Source organism: Haliotis rubra, unplaced genomic scaffold (assembly GCF_003918875.1).
Source record: "Haliotis rubra isolate DU_JTF1 unplaced genomic scaffold, ASM391887v1 Scf192, whole genome shotgun sequence".
NCBI classification, from domain to species: Eukaryota; Metazoa; Mollusca; class Gastropoda; order Lepetellida; family Haliotidae; genus Haliotis; species Haliotis rubra.
In genome coordinates, this window is record NW_025765914.1 from 1,249,327 (window position 1) to 1,264,407 (window position 15,081).

General features: G+C 41.9%; 2 non-coding genes across 2 annotated transcripts; one reads left to right on the top strand and one right to left on the bottom strand.

The window, feature by feature from the left end:
* Nucleotides 1-1,986: 1,986 nt before the first annotated feature.
* On the bottom strand, nt 1,987-2,059 carry Trnar-ccg. Its single transcript has one exon. It is a non-coding gene; the product is annotated as a tRNA-Arg (tRNA).
* Nucleotides 2,060-14,297: 12,238 nt separating this feature from the next.
* Trnar-ccg lies at nt 14,298-14,370 on the top strand. Its single transcript has one exon. It is a non-coding gene; the product is annotated as a tRNA-Arg (tRNA).
* The last annotated feature ends 711 nt before the right edge of the window (nt 14,371-15,081 follow it).

Sequence of the window (15,081 nt, forward strand, 5' to 3'; positions counted from 1 at the left end):
AGGCTCCCTGACCTGGAACGATGCATGCCCTCGTGTCACCAATTGAGTAGGTCGGTACTCGTGATGTTAATCACTGGATTGTCTGATTCAGACTTGAGTACGTACAGACCGCCGTCATATATGGCTTGAATAATACAGAGTGCGGCGCTAAACAACACATAAAAGCTTGTGATTCTTGAGGGCAGGGGTAGCCCAGTCTTCCCCGTGCAGAGTTGCGTCCCTTGGCAGCTCAGAAATCGGAGATTATGTTTTCGCCTCGATTATATTTCTAGGTTTGTTGACACAATACCCGAAGTCATGGGCTTCAACAAGGTTGTAAACGTATGATACTGTATCACTTCGGGCTTTTCTCCCACATGAAGCAGACACACAACTGGAATAGACTGTTCAAGTCAGCACCAAACCACCCCACTCACTATTACTTAGTCTCTGAATATATATACTTTTAATTCCTTTTTAATTGAAACGGAGCCTCAGTGAGAAGGGAGATTCAGAACCTGGGGGAATCTAGACTTGCTTCACTGGGAGCTTTAGCCCTGCAGAAAGGGCTGGGTGGAAGAGACAGTAATGAGGTTCAGGGACTGTGATACAGTCTAACTATACGGTGATGAGATGGTATGGATACTGGTCCAATGTGAGAGGACTGACATGTTTGTTAAACTGTCATAAGTACACCCACCGATACAGCCATGACCTTAGTACCCATTCTGTACGTTATATCAGACAATAACTGCCTGACTGTTTTCCTTTTGACAGAGAAAGAATTGTTATTTGGCAATTGTTATAGCTTGCCTGTATTAGACAAGATCCCCATGTAGTAAAGGTGGATTAAAACTTGGACCTTTCAAGTATATTTACTCCTTTGCCCCCCGGAAGATGGTTGCCTCGGGAAGACTGATCACCGCTGCAACCAAAGACAGTTACTGGCAGAAATACCACAGAGGAAACGTCACTGGCAACATGGACTCCACCTTTGCCGGACGGTCAATGTTTGACCTTCGTTACATGCCTCTTATTTACGAGATAGTTTTGTTAAGACCACCAGCGACTGATGAACAGACATGATGATACTGAGAGATATACAACCACAGAATTACCTGGGCAGAAGCTTCCGATTGTTAAAAAGCCTTGGCAGAAGGTTCCGATTGTAAAAAAATACCCTGCACTTACATGCATCACGACCTTGAACTGGGCACATGACAACATGCAGGTAAAACATCAAATGATGAAATGTCTCATTCTGGGAATACATGAGCATCGCATGCCCACAACAATGGAACCCCCATGGCGTCTCCTGGCTCACACTATGTGGGATCCCAAGTTGTACCGAGGAAGCAGACAAAAAAACGCCTTGCCACCAGATGGCGCTCGCGTGTCAAGGTCGCCAGACATTTATGCACTCTACCTTAGCAAACATGCCCAATACGAAAAAAGTACAGCCTTGTAATACAAAGTAAACAATCTGAAAAACTGTAAGAGACCATATGTGATTTCTAAATTGTGCGTGAATCTATGTTGAAAGGATTATAGACACTGGGAACTGTCAAATATTTTATCATTTATTTGGAATTACTGTGAAAAAAACTGTTTACCCAGTCTCGGAACCTGGCAATTAAATATGAACACATTTGATCTTGCCTCTAGAGTGAGTGAGTGAGTTCAGTTTTACGCAGCTTTTAACCATATTCCAGCTATATCACGGCGGGGAACACCAGAAATGGGCTTCACACATTGTACCCATGTGGGGACTCGAACCCGGGTCTTCGGCGTGACGAGAGAACGCTTTAACCACTGAGCTACCCCACCGCCCCTTGCCTTTAGATATATAGTGTCATTTACAAAATGTAACATGGTACGAATGCTAGAGTAGGAGACGATAAGGGGTCTCTCAGCGCCAAAGACCACCAGCAACTGTGTATACACAGGAAAACCTACTTGTAACATAATGATACGACATTTTCACGACACGACATTTTCTGCAAAATTCGACCTTGATGGGACTCGAACCCACAATCTTCGGCTCCGGAGGCCGACGCCTTATCCGTTAGGCCACAAGGCCGCTTGATGAAAGCCAAATATGTTTAAACACATTCGTGATCAACTCGTGTTATTCCGGGACAAGCCGAATAGCGGAAAGGGGCGAGTGGTGACGAATGGTTTAAACATTGACTGTTGACGGTAACCACCCTTACTCCCATCCCAATCCCCGAAATGATCGGTTGTATCGGTAATGAATTATAATAAGGATAAGCTCGAAAGGAAGCAAAGTTAGAACAGAATCAGGGAGAAAATACACTAACAATATAAAGTAACACTCATTGATCAAAGGGAGGGGTTGGCAATCAGGGCATCGGACCTGGGATTTTGGGTGGTTCATTTAGAATCGAGGGAGGGTAACTGACTGACTGACTGAGTTTGGTTTTACGCCGCGTTTAGCAATATTCCAGCAACACCACGGCGGGGGACACCAGAAATGGGCTTCACACATTGTACCCATGTGGGGATTCGAACCCGGGTCTTCGGCGTGTAGAGCCAACGCTTTAACCACTAGGCTACCCCATTATAATAATATATAGAGTGCCTTGGCATTTTGTCTTTTAATGGACATAGGAGGGTCATTAAAATATTAATTTTGTTTAGAAGAAGGTCATTATTTTCTGTACTTCAGTACATTACCACCACCCCCACCCCCGCGCGCACCTCCCCCTGTATCAAATGACCGGTCTCTAGCATAAGTATATCTGTCCGACACAGCTCACGCCACTCACAATACGATAACAACGGCTGTGGCGAGACTTTGTTGTGACGTGAACTATATATTAGTTTGCATGCCACTTTTCAAAGGCGATGTTTCACATATTTTCGATTTAAGTCATATTTGTAAATGGTCGAGTCGAAATATTTCGCATCATTTAACAACTATTTAGAACGTAAATATTGCCATTAAAATCATTGAAAAAAATCTACACAAAATAGAATGTTTTGTGACGTAGTGATTCCTCTGTTCCGATCGTGAATATGACTTGATATAAACAGTACTACTTGTGGGAGCTCCTTGTTGGAGAGTGAGTGAGTAATAGGGTGAGTGAGTGAGTGATTTGTTGAGTGAGTGAGTGAGTCATACGTCTCCTGGATACCCCAGAAGGGTCCCGTTTGACGAACGAGTGAGTTTGGATGTACTAACACTATCATAGTTATATCAAGGCAATGTCTTTGAGAACAAACCACAGACCTGGGTTCGGGTGGTCGTCGTTGTTTACCCATACCACAGTTACCATTTAGATCATAAGTAATGGTTGTTTAACCTACAGCAGGCATCTTGAAGACGTGAAGTAATTTTTGGTTAATCAAACTGCATTGATCCTGTAGATATTTGATGTGTTCTTGAGGATACAGCGGGGACTTGGCATATAAAGTACTACTTGGCCATTCCGCTGGCTATACGTATGAATTGTAGAAAATATATCGACATGTACATTTGTCCTACAGTTGACATGCCCTGTATTTTTACTGTGAGACTGGGTACTTCCTTTCTGTTGCCCTTCATATAGTTTCGTACTGCTTTCTAAGTGTGGCCGCGCTGTATACTTGTACTATAGTGTTAACATGGATCTACAGTGTAGGGCGGTGGGGTCGACTAGTGGTTAGAGCGTTCACTTGTCAATCCAAAATCCTGTGTTCGAATCCCCACATGGGTACACTATGTGTGTTTATGCCCATTTCTCGTGTCTCCCGCATTGATACTGCTGGAATATTGCTAAAAGCGGCGTAAAACAAGACTCACATGTTCTGTACAGTGTATAAACGTATCAGTAGAATAACATTGACGTCACTTTAGCGAATCGGTAGGACCTTTGAGCCAGGAAAATTTCCCTCTCTTACTCCAACTAGCCCATTCAGTACTGCTGTACTTGTCACAATACATACTGGTAAGTTTTCCTTGCTGAAGGCAACACCCGGTCAGTCTGACCATGTTCTATATGCGGTATATGTCATGGTCAAGTGTCCCACACCAAAACATTGCATCGTTCTGTCTGATCGATGTGTGACCACACATAAGTTAGTGTGCAATAACACTCCATGGAGCAGCGGTCCAACCGGGCCACGAAACCAGGTCAAACAACGTTCTTGACCCAGTAACCACTCGAAATGACACATTGTCCTCAAGCGATATTACACGAACCAGAGTCTATATTTGGTGGACATGTCCAACTCGTAGATAGGCACCGAGCCAGGCAGGCACTTGACCGTCGTGAGCAATAACAGCTCTCAAACATATCCGATAACATATCACTACTTCCAGATGATAACATGCATGGCGTGATCGACTGTAAACAGAAGTAATATTTATTGATTTCTTCGGGTATAAGAGTGCATTTTTTGTGTGTCTACTAGACGTAAAGTGTTTGGCCGTGTGCCAAATACGATCAGAGCCGCCTCGGAAACTTTTAAATCAAATAGATCTTATCAGATTAGGAATATACTTGCTCGCTCTAGTGATATATTCTTTGTCGTTGGTGCAGTTAATTTTAACTGACAACTATGAGAATGAGATACGTGTATCCTGTAAAAGTATTTTGTACATAATTTGTCGTGCAATTTTGAATAATTTTGTCCGATTTTACAATATACCCGTCTTCCCTCGATTCGCAATACCCGACGTCATTTATCCTTTTACAAAATATATATATTATGATATTAACCAACTTTTCCACCCTTCGTTTAAACCACTACATAATTAAACATTTCATTTTCAGAAACGTCGTAAAGGTCGAAATTGTTAATGTGCTATGTCAAAACGCGCCTTCATGGTATTAAACTTCGAAATATTCAGTCTAATTACATTCAAAGTTCTTCACAATTGGTCTTCAACAATTTGAACCAATCGAAGGAGGCGACTATCGTCAGCGGGTGGTCAGGTTCGACAACCTGGTGGATGTATATATAGAGAATCTCATCCGAGTGTCTTTTGATATCAAATATATTACCACGAGTTGATAAAGTAACAAATATCCGAGGCTTGCCGAGGATATTTTTACTTTTATCAACGAGTGTTGATATATTTGATATCAGAAGACACGAGGGTGAGATTCTATTTATCATCAAAAATCACTCTTCATTAGTTTTGTGACGTCATCAAGTTCATGACATCATAGCATTGTCAGGGCATTGTGCAAAATCTACTGTCAAAACGATATCTCCTAGGAGATATCGTCTGATCTCACACAAGCGATATCTCCTGTGGAACACAGTTTTGGATGATAAATAACTGTATCCCAGTTGTATAGCTGGATGTCAGTTACTCTGTAGTGTGACGTGTGTACACAGACTGACGTCATACAAATGTCTGGAAGCATCGTTAAACAACACATTGTAGATGTCTAGTATTCTGTCTTACAGACCACAGGGTCTTGTAACGCTATAAACTGCCATCAAGGTATGTACTGTCACTAACGGGGTCTTCGCACTATCTTTTTAGTGCGAAGACCCCGTTAGTGACAGTACATACCTTGATGGCAGTTTTAGCGTTACAAGCCCCTGTCATACAGACCCTGAAACAAACGTATCCAAGAAAGCCCATGCAAGTCTAGAATATGTGGCAAGTCTACATTTCCACAATGAAGAAAGTCTCAGGGCTCCTTTCCTCTATTTGCTTTTTATGATGAACTGTTTTTTTCTGTAAAATATGTTCATTTCAGAGACTAGTTGTTAGTCTAGACGTCTAGTTGTGTACCAGGTTTTACTAGATCGCCATGTTCCAGTACTGGTGACGAAGAACTCGATCGTATGGAAATAAGTTATAATATCGATTGTGGGAATTCAACACAGGCCTTAGCCAGTAGGGACAACAATACATGTATATGGATGAACAACTACAGTACAACCAGAAATTATTGAGAATTTAAGATTGTAATTTTTATATTTTTTTCACTCATTACTCACGTATTAAATGTGAATATTAGCAGAACATAACTCCAGATTCAAAGACAGGTGAACAGTTAGTATTTTGTCAAGTCACCATGGGCAGCAATGCAGGCTTCAATGCGGCGGGGCATACTACTGATCAAAGAAGTTAGAAAGTCGTGGTCCATGCTGTCCCAATATCAGACCACCTCTTCTTTCATTTCAGCAATATTTGTCAGTTTTTCTTATTGACACTTTCCTTCATAAGTCCCCAAACATTTTCCATTGGATTTAGGTCAGGGCTATAGCTTGGCCAATCTAATAATGTCATATTTTGGGTCCGAAACCAGGCCTGTGAATGCTTTGAACGATGTTTCGGGTCGTTGTCCTGCTGGTAAATCCAAAATTTCCATAGAACACGTGAGCAGATGGAAGTGAATGTCCCTCGAGAATATCTGTGTACCGCTCACTGTTCATATTCCCTTCAAATACACAGAGGGGCGTTGCCCCTAACACAGATATGCCACCCCACACGTTAAATTTCGGACTGTACTTTGGGCGCTGATACAAAGGTTTTCAGTTTGTTTGGTCCAGAATTTCAGTGTATTAGGAAACAGCCACACAGAACTTTCATCTGAGAAAATCACATTGTCCCAGTTAAAATTTCTATGCTGTAAGCACCAGTTCAACCTTCGCTCCTTTTGTTCAGGTTTCATGATCGGTGATGGAATTCCTCGACTTTTCTGCCAACCCATTGCATGCAGCTCAGTTCTAATTGTCTCCTTACAGACAGCCACAGTTCCTCTATCAATCATATCCAGCCTTAAGTTTTCTAAACTCCTTCGTTTGTTTTTAGAAACAAGAATACCAAGCCGCCTCCTGTCACCGACAGTCAATTTTCTGGGCCTACCTGCGCCTCCTTGGTGCTCAATGCCATATCCATTTGCAATATTTTTCAAAACACGATAAACAGTGGACAAAGGGATGCCTGTTCTACTTGAAATCACTTTAGCTGATCTGATGTCCTTGTTATAATACTCTAAAATCAACTTCCTCTTCTCTAAATCATCCATACTGAGGATCACTGAAAATGTCGTCTGCTAGCAAGTAAACAAAGGGGGATAACTCTTCACAAACTAATGAAAAAGGATTAACGGAGTTGTCTCTCTTGAATGAAACCAAGCACTTGATAGCTGGTCAAGGTTGTTTATACTAGAAATCCAATTAAACATATTCCTAAAATTCTCAATAATTTCTGGTCATACTATATATTACAGTGAGAACGACGTTTTCGGTACCGGTGTAGGGTCTAACACCATTATGAAGCAAATGATAACGGTATTAGAACCGACACCGAAACGCGACTCTCACCGTAATAAAGAAGTTGTTCATCCATATATTGTTATCCCTCCTTACTAATCTAACTTGTAAATGCCTCCCAGAGAAGTTACAGATCTTAGCCAATGTTTTCACAACTAATCCTGAAACTGCAATTTTCAGCGTAGATGGAATGTGACTCAATACGACTGAAAAATGTCCGGAACAGAAGACAATTGATTCAGGAAGAAGTTGCCAAACGGGGAGGTGGGGTAGCCTAGTGGTTAAAGCGATGGCTCGTCACGCCGAAGACCCGGGTTCGAATCCCCACATGGGTACAACGTGTAAAGCCCATTTCTGGTGTCCCCCGCCGTGATGTAACTGGAATATTGCTAAAAGCGGCGTAAAGCCAAACTCAGTCAGTCAGTCAGTTGCCAAGCAGTTTATATATCTACCGTGATACAGATAATATTAAACATTTTCTTGATGGCAGTATTTCTTTATTCCTATCCTTAGTTGTTTCCTGATATCAGTTTATATCATCGCTAACCGTGACATCAACATTACTCTGATATTCCATTCCTGATATAATATCAGTACGTTAATCTTGATTACTCTGTTGAAACACCTATTCCATTCTGATATCAGTATATGGTTATTTCCATGACATCAACATTACTCTGTTGAAACACCTAATTCCATTCCTGATATCAGTATATCAGTACGTTAACCCTTTCCATGACATCAACATTACTCTGTTGAAACACCTAATTCCATTCCTGATATCAGTATATCAACGTTAACCCTACTCTGTTGAAACACCTAATTCCATTCCTGATATCAGTATATCAGTACGTTAACCCTTTCCATGACATCAACATTACTCTGTTGAAACACCTAATTCCATTCCTGATATCAGTATATCAGTACGTTAACCCTTTCCATGACATCTAATTCATTCCTGATATCGTTGACACTTTCCATGATTCAACATTACATTACAGTATCGTTAACCCTTTCCATGACATCAACATTACTCTGTTGAAACACCTGATTCCATTCCTGATATCAGTATACATCTATTCGCATCCTTATTTCTTTCTTGATATCATAAATATCAATATTGGCTTGATATCATAAATTGAAATATTGATATAAAAATTATCTGTCACCATCTATGTAAGTGAGAGCTTGTCCTTCATGCAGATTAACAAAGAGAAATTTTCATGGCGTTAATGTGTGTAGAATTTGTTTTTATGAATCCGTCCGTAGGCTAAAGATCAGTTTCTCAAAAGATATTTTCCAAATCAACGAAGCGCTCCATTTAAAATGGAAATGTGCCTTGTGAGATGGGATATAAAGATTGTAAACCTGTGACTTGCTATAGGCCCTATATTTAGCTGTAGCAATAAAGTCGGGGGGAAATAATATGGATATGGGACTGTGAGCCCCGTTGATCCACCCGTGACGACGCGAGCTATTAAAGGGGCACTGATCTCTCGCAATTTTCTTGGACGGGATCTTTTTTCACATATTGTTATTTTCGCCGTGATATACCCAGATAATAACAGACACATCGTGACTAGTTCGCGAAATATGCTGCGCCACATGCGTAGTTGTCATCTTTTTGATAGAAACTATAAGGGTGTATCGTCACCAAATATGAAACACACGTGACAGCGTGGTCTTGGAATTAGCAAATGAAGGCATCTTTGAGGTCACGTTGGTAAAGTAACGAAGGTTTAATTTCACCGAAGCATTGCGATCAATCTTCAAAATGACTGTACTTCAAAATTAAAATTTAACAAGCTGAACTGAGGATAAAATGGTTTCAGTCTGTTTGTAGTCATCTGTCATAATGTCAGTTGTACGCACAAACCTTTCTTGGAATAATAACGATTTTTTAGAATTTTTCCGATTTAGAAGGACCGGGGATATTGATAACTTCATCTTCTAGTTCAGTTTGCGTCCGATAATTGATGTCCGGGTTAGAATATTGGCCTTCAGTAACCGGCCATTCTTGTAAGAGGCGACTAACGGGATCGGGTGGTCAGGCTCGCTTGGTTGACACATGTCATCGGTTCCCAATTGCGCAGATCGATGCGCATGTTGTTGATCACTGGATTGTCTGGTCCAAATTCGATTATTTACAGACCGCCGCCATATAGCTGGAATATTGCTGAGTGCGGCGTCAAACTAAACACACTCACTCCGATAATTGATAGAATAGCCAATATACTGACAAAATGGTTTTTATGTTTTAGCCTAGAATAAATCGAATGTCTGTTTTCATTAATACTGACAGGTCATAATTAAAAAATACATTTATATATATGTCATGCCATGATACATGGAAATGGGATCCATCTCAATCTCACAAATCCACAGAAATCTGTTACTGCAGCAGAGGGATACTAATTTTATCATCCTTTTACCGGGTGTATCAAAGGTATCAGTACGCTCAACCAACGGGTGTATCGAAGGTATCAGTACGCTCAACCATCGGGTGTATCAAAGGTATCAGTACGCTCAAACATCGGGTGTATCAATGGTATCAGTACGCTCAACCATCGGGTGTATCAAAGGTATCAGTACGCTCAACCAACGGGTGTATCAAAGGTATCAGCACGCTCAACCATAGGGTGTATCAAAGGTATCAGTACGCTCAACCATAGGGTGTATCAAAGGTATCAGAACGGTCAACCAACGGGTGTATCAAAGGTATCAGTACGCTCAACCATCAGGTGTATCAAAGGTATCAGCATGCTCAACCATAGGGTGTATCAATGGTATCAGTACGCTCAACCATCGGGTGTATCAATGGTATCAGTACGCTCAACCATCGGGTGTATCAAAGGTATCAGCACGCTCAACCATCGGGTGTATCAATGGTATCAGTACGCTCAACCATCGGGTGTATCAATGGTATCAGTACGCTCAACCATCGGGTGTATCAATGGTATCAGTACGCTCAACCAGCGGGTGTATCAATGGTATCAGTACGCTCAACCATCGGGTGTATCAATGATATCAAACCATCAGGTGTATCAATGTATCAGTACGCTCAACCAGCGGGGTGTATCAATGTATCAATGGGTATCAGTACGCTCAACCATCGGGTGTATCAATGATCATTACGCTCAACCATCGGGTGTATCAATGGTATCAGTACGCTCAACCATCAGATTGTATCAATGGTATCAGTACGCTCAACCATCGGGTTGTATCAATGGTATCAGTACGCTCAACCATCGGGTGTATCAATGGTATCAGTACGCTCAACCATCAGGTGTATCAAAGGTATCAGTACGCTCAACCATCAGTGTATCAAAGGTATCAGTACGCTCAACCATCGGGTGTATCAAAGGTATCAGCACGCTCAACCATCGGGTGTATCAAAGGTATCAGTACGCTCAACCAGCGGGTGTATCAATGGTATCAGTACGCTCAACCATCGGGTGTATCAATGATATTAGTACGCTTAACCATCGGGTGTATCAATGGTATCAGTACGGTCAACCAACGGGTGTATCAAGGGTATCAGTACGCTCAACCATCGGGTGTATCAAAGGTATCAGTACGCTCAACCAGCGGGTGTATCAATGGTATCAGTACGCTCAACCATCGGGTGTATCAATGATATTAGTACGCTCAACCATCGGGTGTATCAATGGTATCAGCACTCTCAACCATCGGGTGTATCAATGGTATCAGTACGCTCAACCATCGGGTGTATCAAAGGTATCAGTACGCTCTACCATCGGGTGTATCAAAGGTATCAGTACGTTCAACCATCAGGTGTATCAAAGGTATCAGCATGCTCAACCATAGGGTGTATCAATGGTATCGGTGCGCTCAACTATCGGGTGTATGAATGGTATCAGTACGCTCAACCATCAGGTGTATCAAAGGTATCAGCACGCTCAACCATAGGGTGTATCAAAGGTATCAGCACGCTCAACCATAGGGTGTATCAAATGATCAGCACGCTCAACCATCGGATGTATCAATGGTATCGGTAAGCTTCCATCGTTCGTTTGGTCTGTTTGTTTAGGTTCAAATAAATCAAATTGCGATTTTTGTAATATCAAACCTTTCATAGATGACAGGTAGTAGCCCGTATTCACTTCAGAAATGCCTTTAAGTTTACTTTGGCTATCCTTATAGACGGTAGCCCAGTCTCTTCTTCTACTCAGTTGCGGTCGCCAGCAAATGGGGGACAAAGCAAACGTTCGCTTGTAGGCAATGTTTCACAGCCGGGTAGAAACCAGAGCTCATTGTCCCTTTAAGGTACTGTCATTGATGAACTCGAATGACATCATGTGTCTCAGCGTTTGCCCTTGAAACCACGTGGACACGACGTGGGTACTCTGCGTTCACTGGTTTTTGTACTTGGAAGACAACGCTCGATCGTCACGTCGTGGCATACATCCTGGGTGTCACTTGACATGGACTATCACGTGATAGACTGTGTAGTTGATTGATTTTAATTGTTATTCTGGATTCATTAGTCGATGCACATGTAGACGATGACGAAGGACAGACTAGATCGAATTCTTGAAGATTCTTCTTCGAGTCTGTTGACCTGTGAGCTTTTGGTACCTTTCATCAAGTCGTTGGGGAAATAGAACCAGGTAATTATGCCCATTGAGAATGCAGCGAGACTACATGACGGCATCTGCTTATAAAAAGTAGCACGTGGTGTAATAGTACTGTATCATACTGTTTCCCTAAAACCATAGTCAAGGCTGTATGATGTCAGGGTCTCTCAGACCTTGTTACAGATTCTGGTATGCTCCCATCATTGGTACCTTGCCACGTTCTGTCAAATAGGACCATCAAACTGAAGAGACTACCAGACTTATATCGTATATGCTCCCTGGCTCGACGTCAAACAGACTCATGAAGGTGGCAAGCTCAAAGGTCACAGACTCGAAGAACTATCAAACTCAATTTAATAAACAAAAAAGAACTGTGTTTTATAACACTCTTCCTGACAATCGTGGCAATGCAAAGGCGATCAACCAGGCAAGGCAGGTGAATGGTGGATGCGATGGTTGATGGAAGATACAATTTCACAGGGATGGAGTTTTTGACTCTAATGGGTCAAGGCTTCGCGATCTAACAATGGCTCACGCAGGTCCATTGCTGTGTCAGAATGACATGTAGTGCAATATATAACAAATCTTCAGAACAGACCAGCAACTTATCTACAAGGCGAACGCTGTAGTATAACTTCCAACTCCTTAATGTGTAGGTGAAACCCCCCCTGATATAAACACCAAATAGTCATTCTCATGTCAACTATCTTAGATTTCATTGTTTTGTTTATGGTCCTACTCTGCAGTGTTACAGCTACATGACAGCAGTCTGTAGGTTATCGAGTTCGGACTTGACGATCCAGTTATTGGCATCAAGAGCATTGATTTAGTGAATGCATCAGCAATGTCAGCCATCCCGGCTACACGTCCTTTTACGACAAGGATTGGTTGCTGAAGACCGATTTTGACTTTGGGTCTTCACGGGCCGTGAACGAGACATAAAAGGACACCTAACCTCAAGGATCGTAAAGGGTGATCGACTGGCAAAAGGGGCCTGTGCTTAAGGCTCGGTTCTACCCTGTAGTGAATACGCCCTAGTTTACAGACAGTTACGTAATACAGGATTAATACATTGCGTCACGTTTACCACTTGTCATAGAGTAGGTGGGTGTACCTTAAGGTACTATGTACTTTAAGACGTAAAATGACGTCAAATAGATATTAATATCCTAAACAAATAGTTATCATCAGTGAGTATGTTACCTTCGCCTAAAAAAGGTATTTCACTTATGAAAGACCTTTCAAAAATATTGATCCAAATATATCTGGAGTTTGGTAAGCTCTGTACTTCACTGACGGAGATGATATGGTGGCTGGCAACCTGATGAGCAGGTGAGAATACTTTAGTCAACCGACAGCATATCTGCGTGCATCGTAAGGGCTGTTTTATTGGAAAGGGCTACGTTAACCTGCTGATTGTCTATCGGGTGTGTGTGTGTGTGTGTGTGTGTGTGTGGTGGTGGGTGGTGGGGTGGGGGTGGGGTGGTGGGGGTGGTGGTGGTGGTGGGGGGGATATAGTTGGGGTTACCTTCCCAAACCAAACCACAATTGACCCAAAGGATCAGCGGGAGCAGTGGAGCGACACCTACCGGCAGACCAAGCCTCTTAGCGTCATATACACATTAATCAAGCACCGCCCACGTTTACAATATTATACAATATCGTACAGATCACTACACGTTGTTGTATACGTTTGAAAACCAAATTCCGCGTATCGAAAATGGTAACTGTAACATATTTTACTCTGATTAAAACAAAAATAAAACTGATATTGAAATTTGGTAACAATTTACTTGCAATCTAAGAGGAATACACGAAAACGTGAATAACAATAAAAGTATGGTCACGAAGACCAAACTAATATGATTGTCAGCCGGTTCTCACTTACTGAATTCTATGAACAACCACTGGCGACCATATGATGAAGCCACCCTTCGCACAGATAAGATCAGCCCGTCTTCTCATACTCTCAGCATCAGTCCTCTGTCAATCCTCGTAGAGTGCCTGCGTCAGTTCCTGAAGATGTTGAACAGGAGGATCTCTTGCTCGAACTTGGCGTCAAAGATGGTCCCAAAGTTGTTCGATGGCTTCATATCTGAGCATAGGCGCCCGACTCTGATATATATATAAGTATGACCTATAGATCTATATATATCTTATATATATAGGTCATACTTATATATATATCAGAGTCGGGCGCCTATGTACCTGAGATCCTTGCGGGCCCTGGTAATGTCTATATAGATGGCGTTATTCTGTAAAAATGAGCGATGAGCGGTGAACAGTATGCTAGGCTAAGATCGCTTGTTCAGACCATAATTTTGAAACTTGCCTTTGGATTTCGGTGGTGATTAATAATTGTTCACACGTATAAGCTGTGAAACTTTAATGCTGTGTCAAATATTCATTGTGTCCGGCCAACCATTGGCGGCATTCCACGCAAACAATCACTGATCGAGTCACCGAGCGTCAGGCGGCCTTGTGGCCTAATGGATAAGGCGTCGACCTCCGGAGCCGAAGATTGTGGGTTCGAGTCCCGTCAAGGTCGTTTCTTTTAAGCAATCTTCATTGTTATGTTTCAGACTGTGAGAAACAAATATGACGATAAAAGTGAAACTAATGTATACCAACGGAACTTTCATTTCTACCTGTTTACTTCAATATGCCGCATAGCTTGAAACATTTATCTACTTACTTTGATATCAAAAGAAACTAAGGTAATATTGCCCATAAATCTAATTAACCATTTATCTTTTTCTGATTGTCCAGTGGCCACCCTGCACGTACATCATGACGTCAACCTATTTAATTCGAAGTACACTAAAACTGGTCTTCAGTAACCCATGCTTGTCGTAAGAGGCGACTAACGGGATCGGGTTGTCAGGCTCGCTGACTTGGTGGACACATGTCATCGTATCCCAAGTTGGTAGATCGATGCTCATGATGTTGATCACTGGATTGTCTGGTCCAGACTCGATTTTTTACAGAAATATTACAGAGCTATTTACATACAGCTGGAATATTGCTTTGCGCGGCATTAAATAACCAAACTGAATCTTGTTTACTAGCGGAAAAAAGTTCCGTTAGAACGGTGTTCCTGTTCTATTGCTGAACAATATAATGTTTGTTCTTTCGTCAGATCAATTCTTCATCATAACAAAACCATACCTGGTGACAGAGTGACAAGGGATACGGGTAGCGTTAGGATCTGCTACCCAGACACAGCTTACCCCCACAGAACAAGGAGACAGCTTACCCC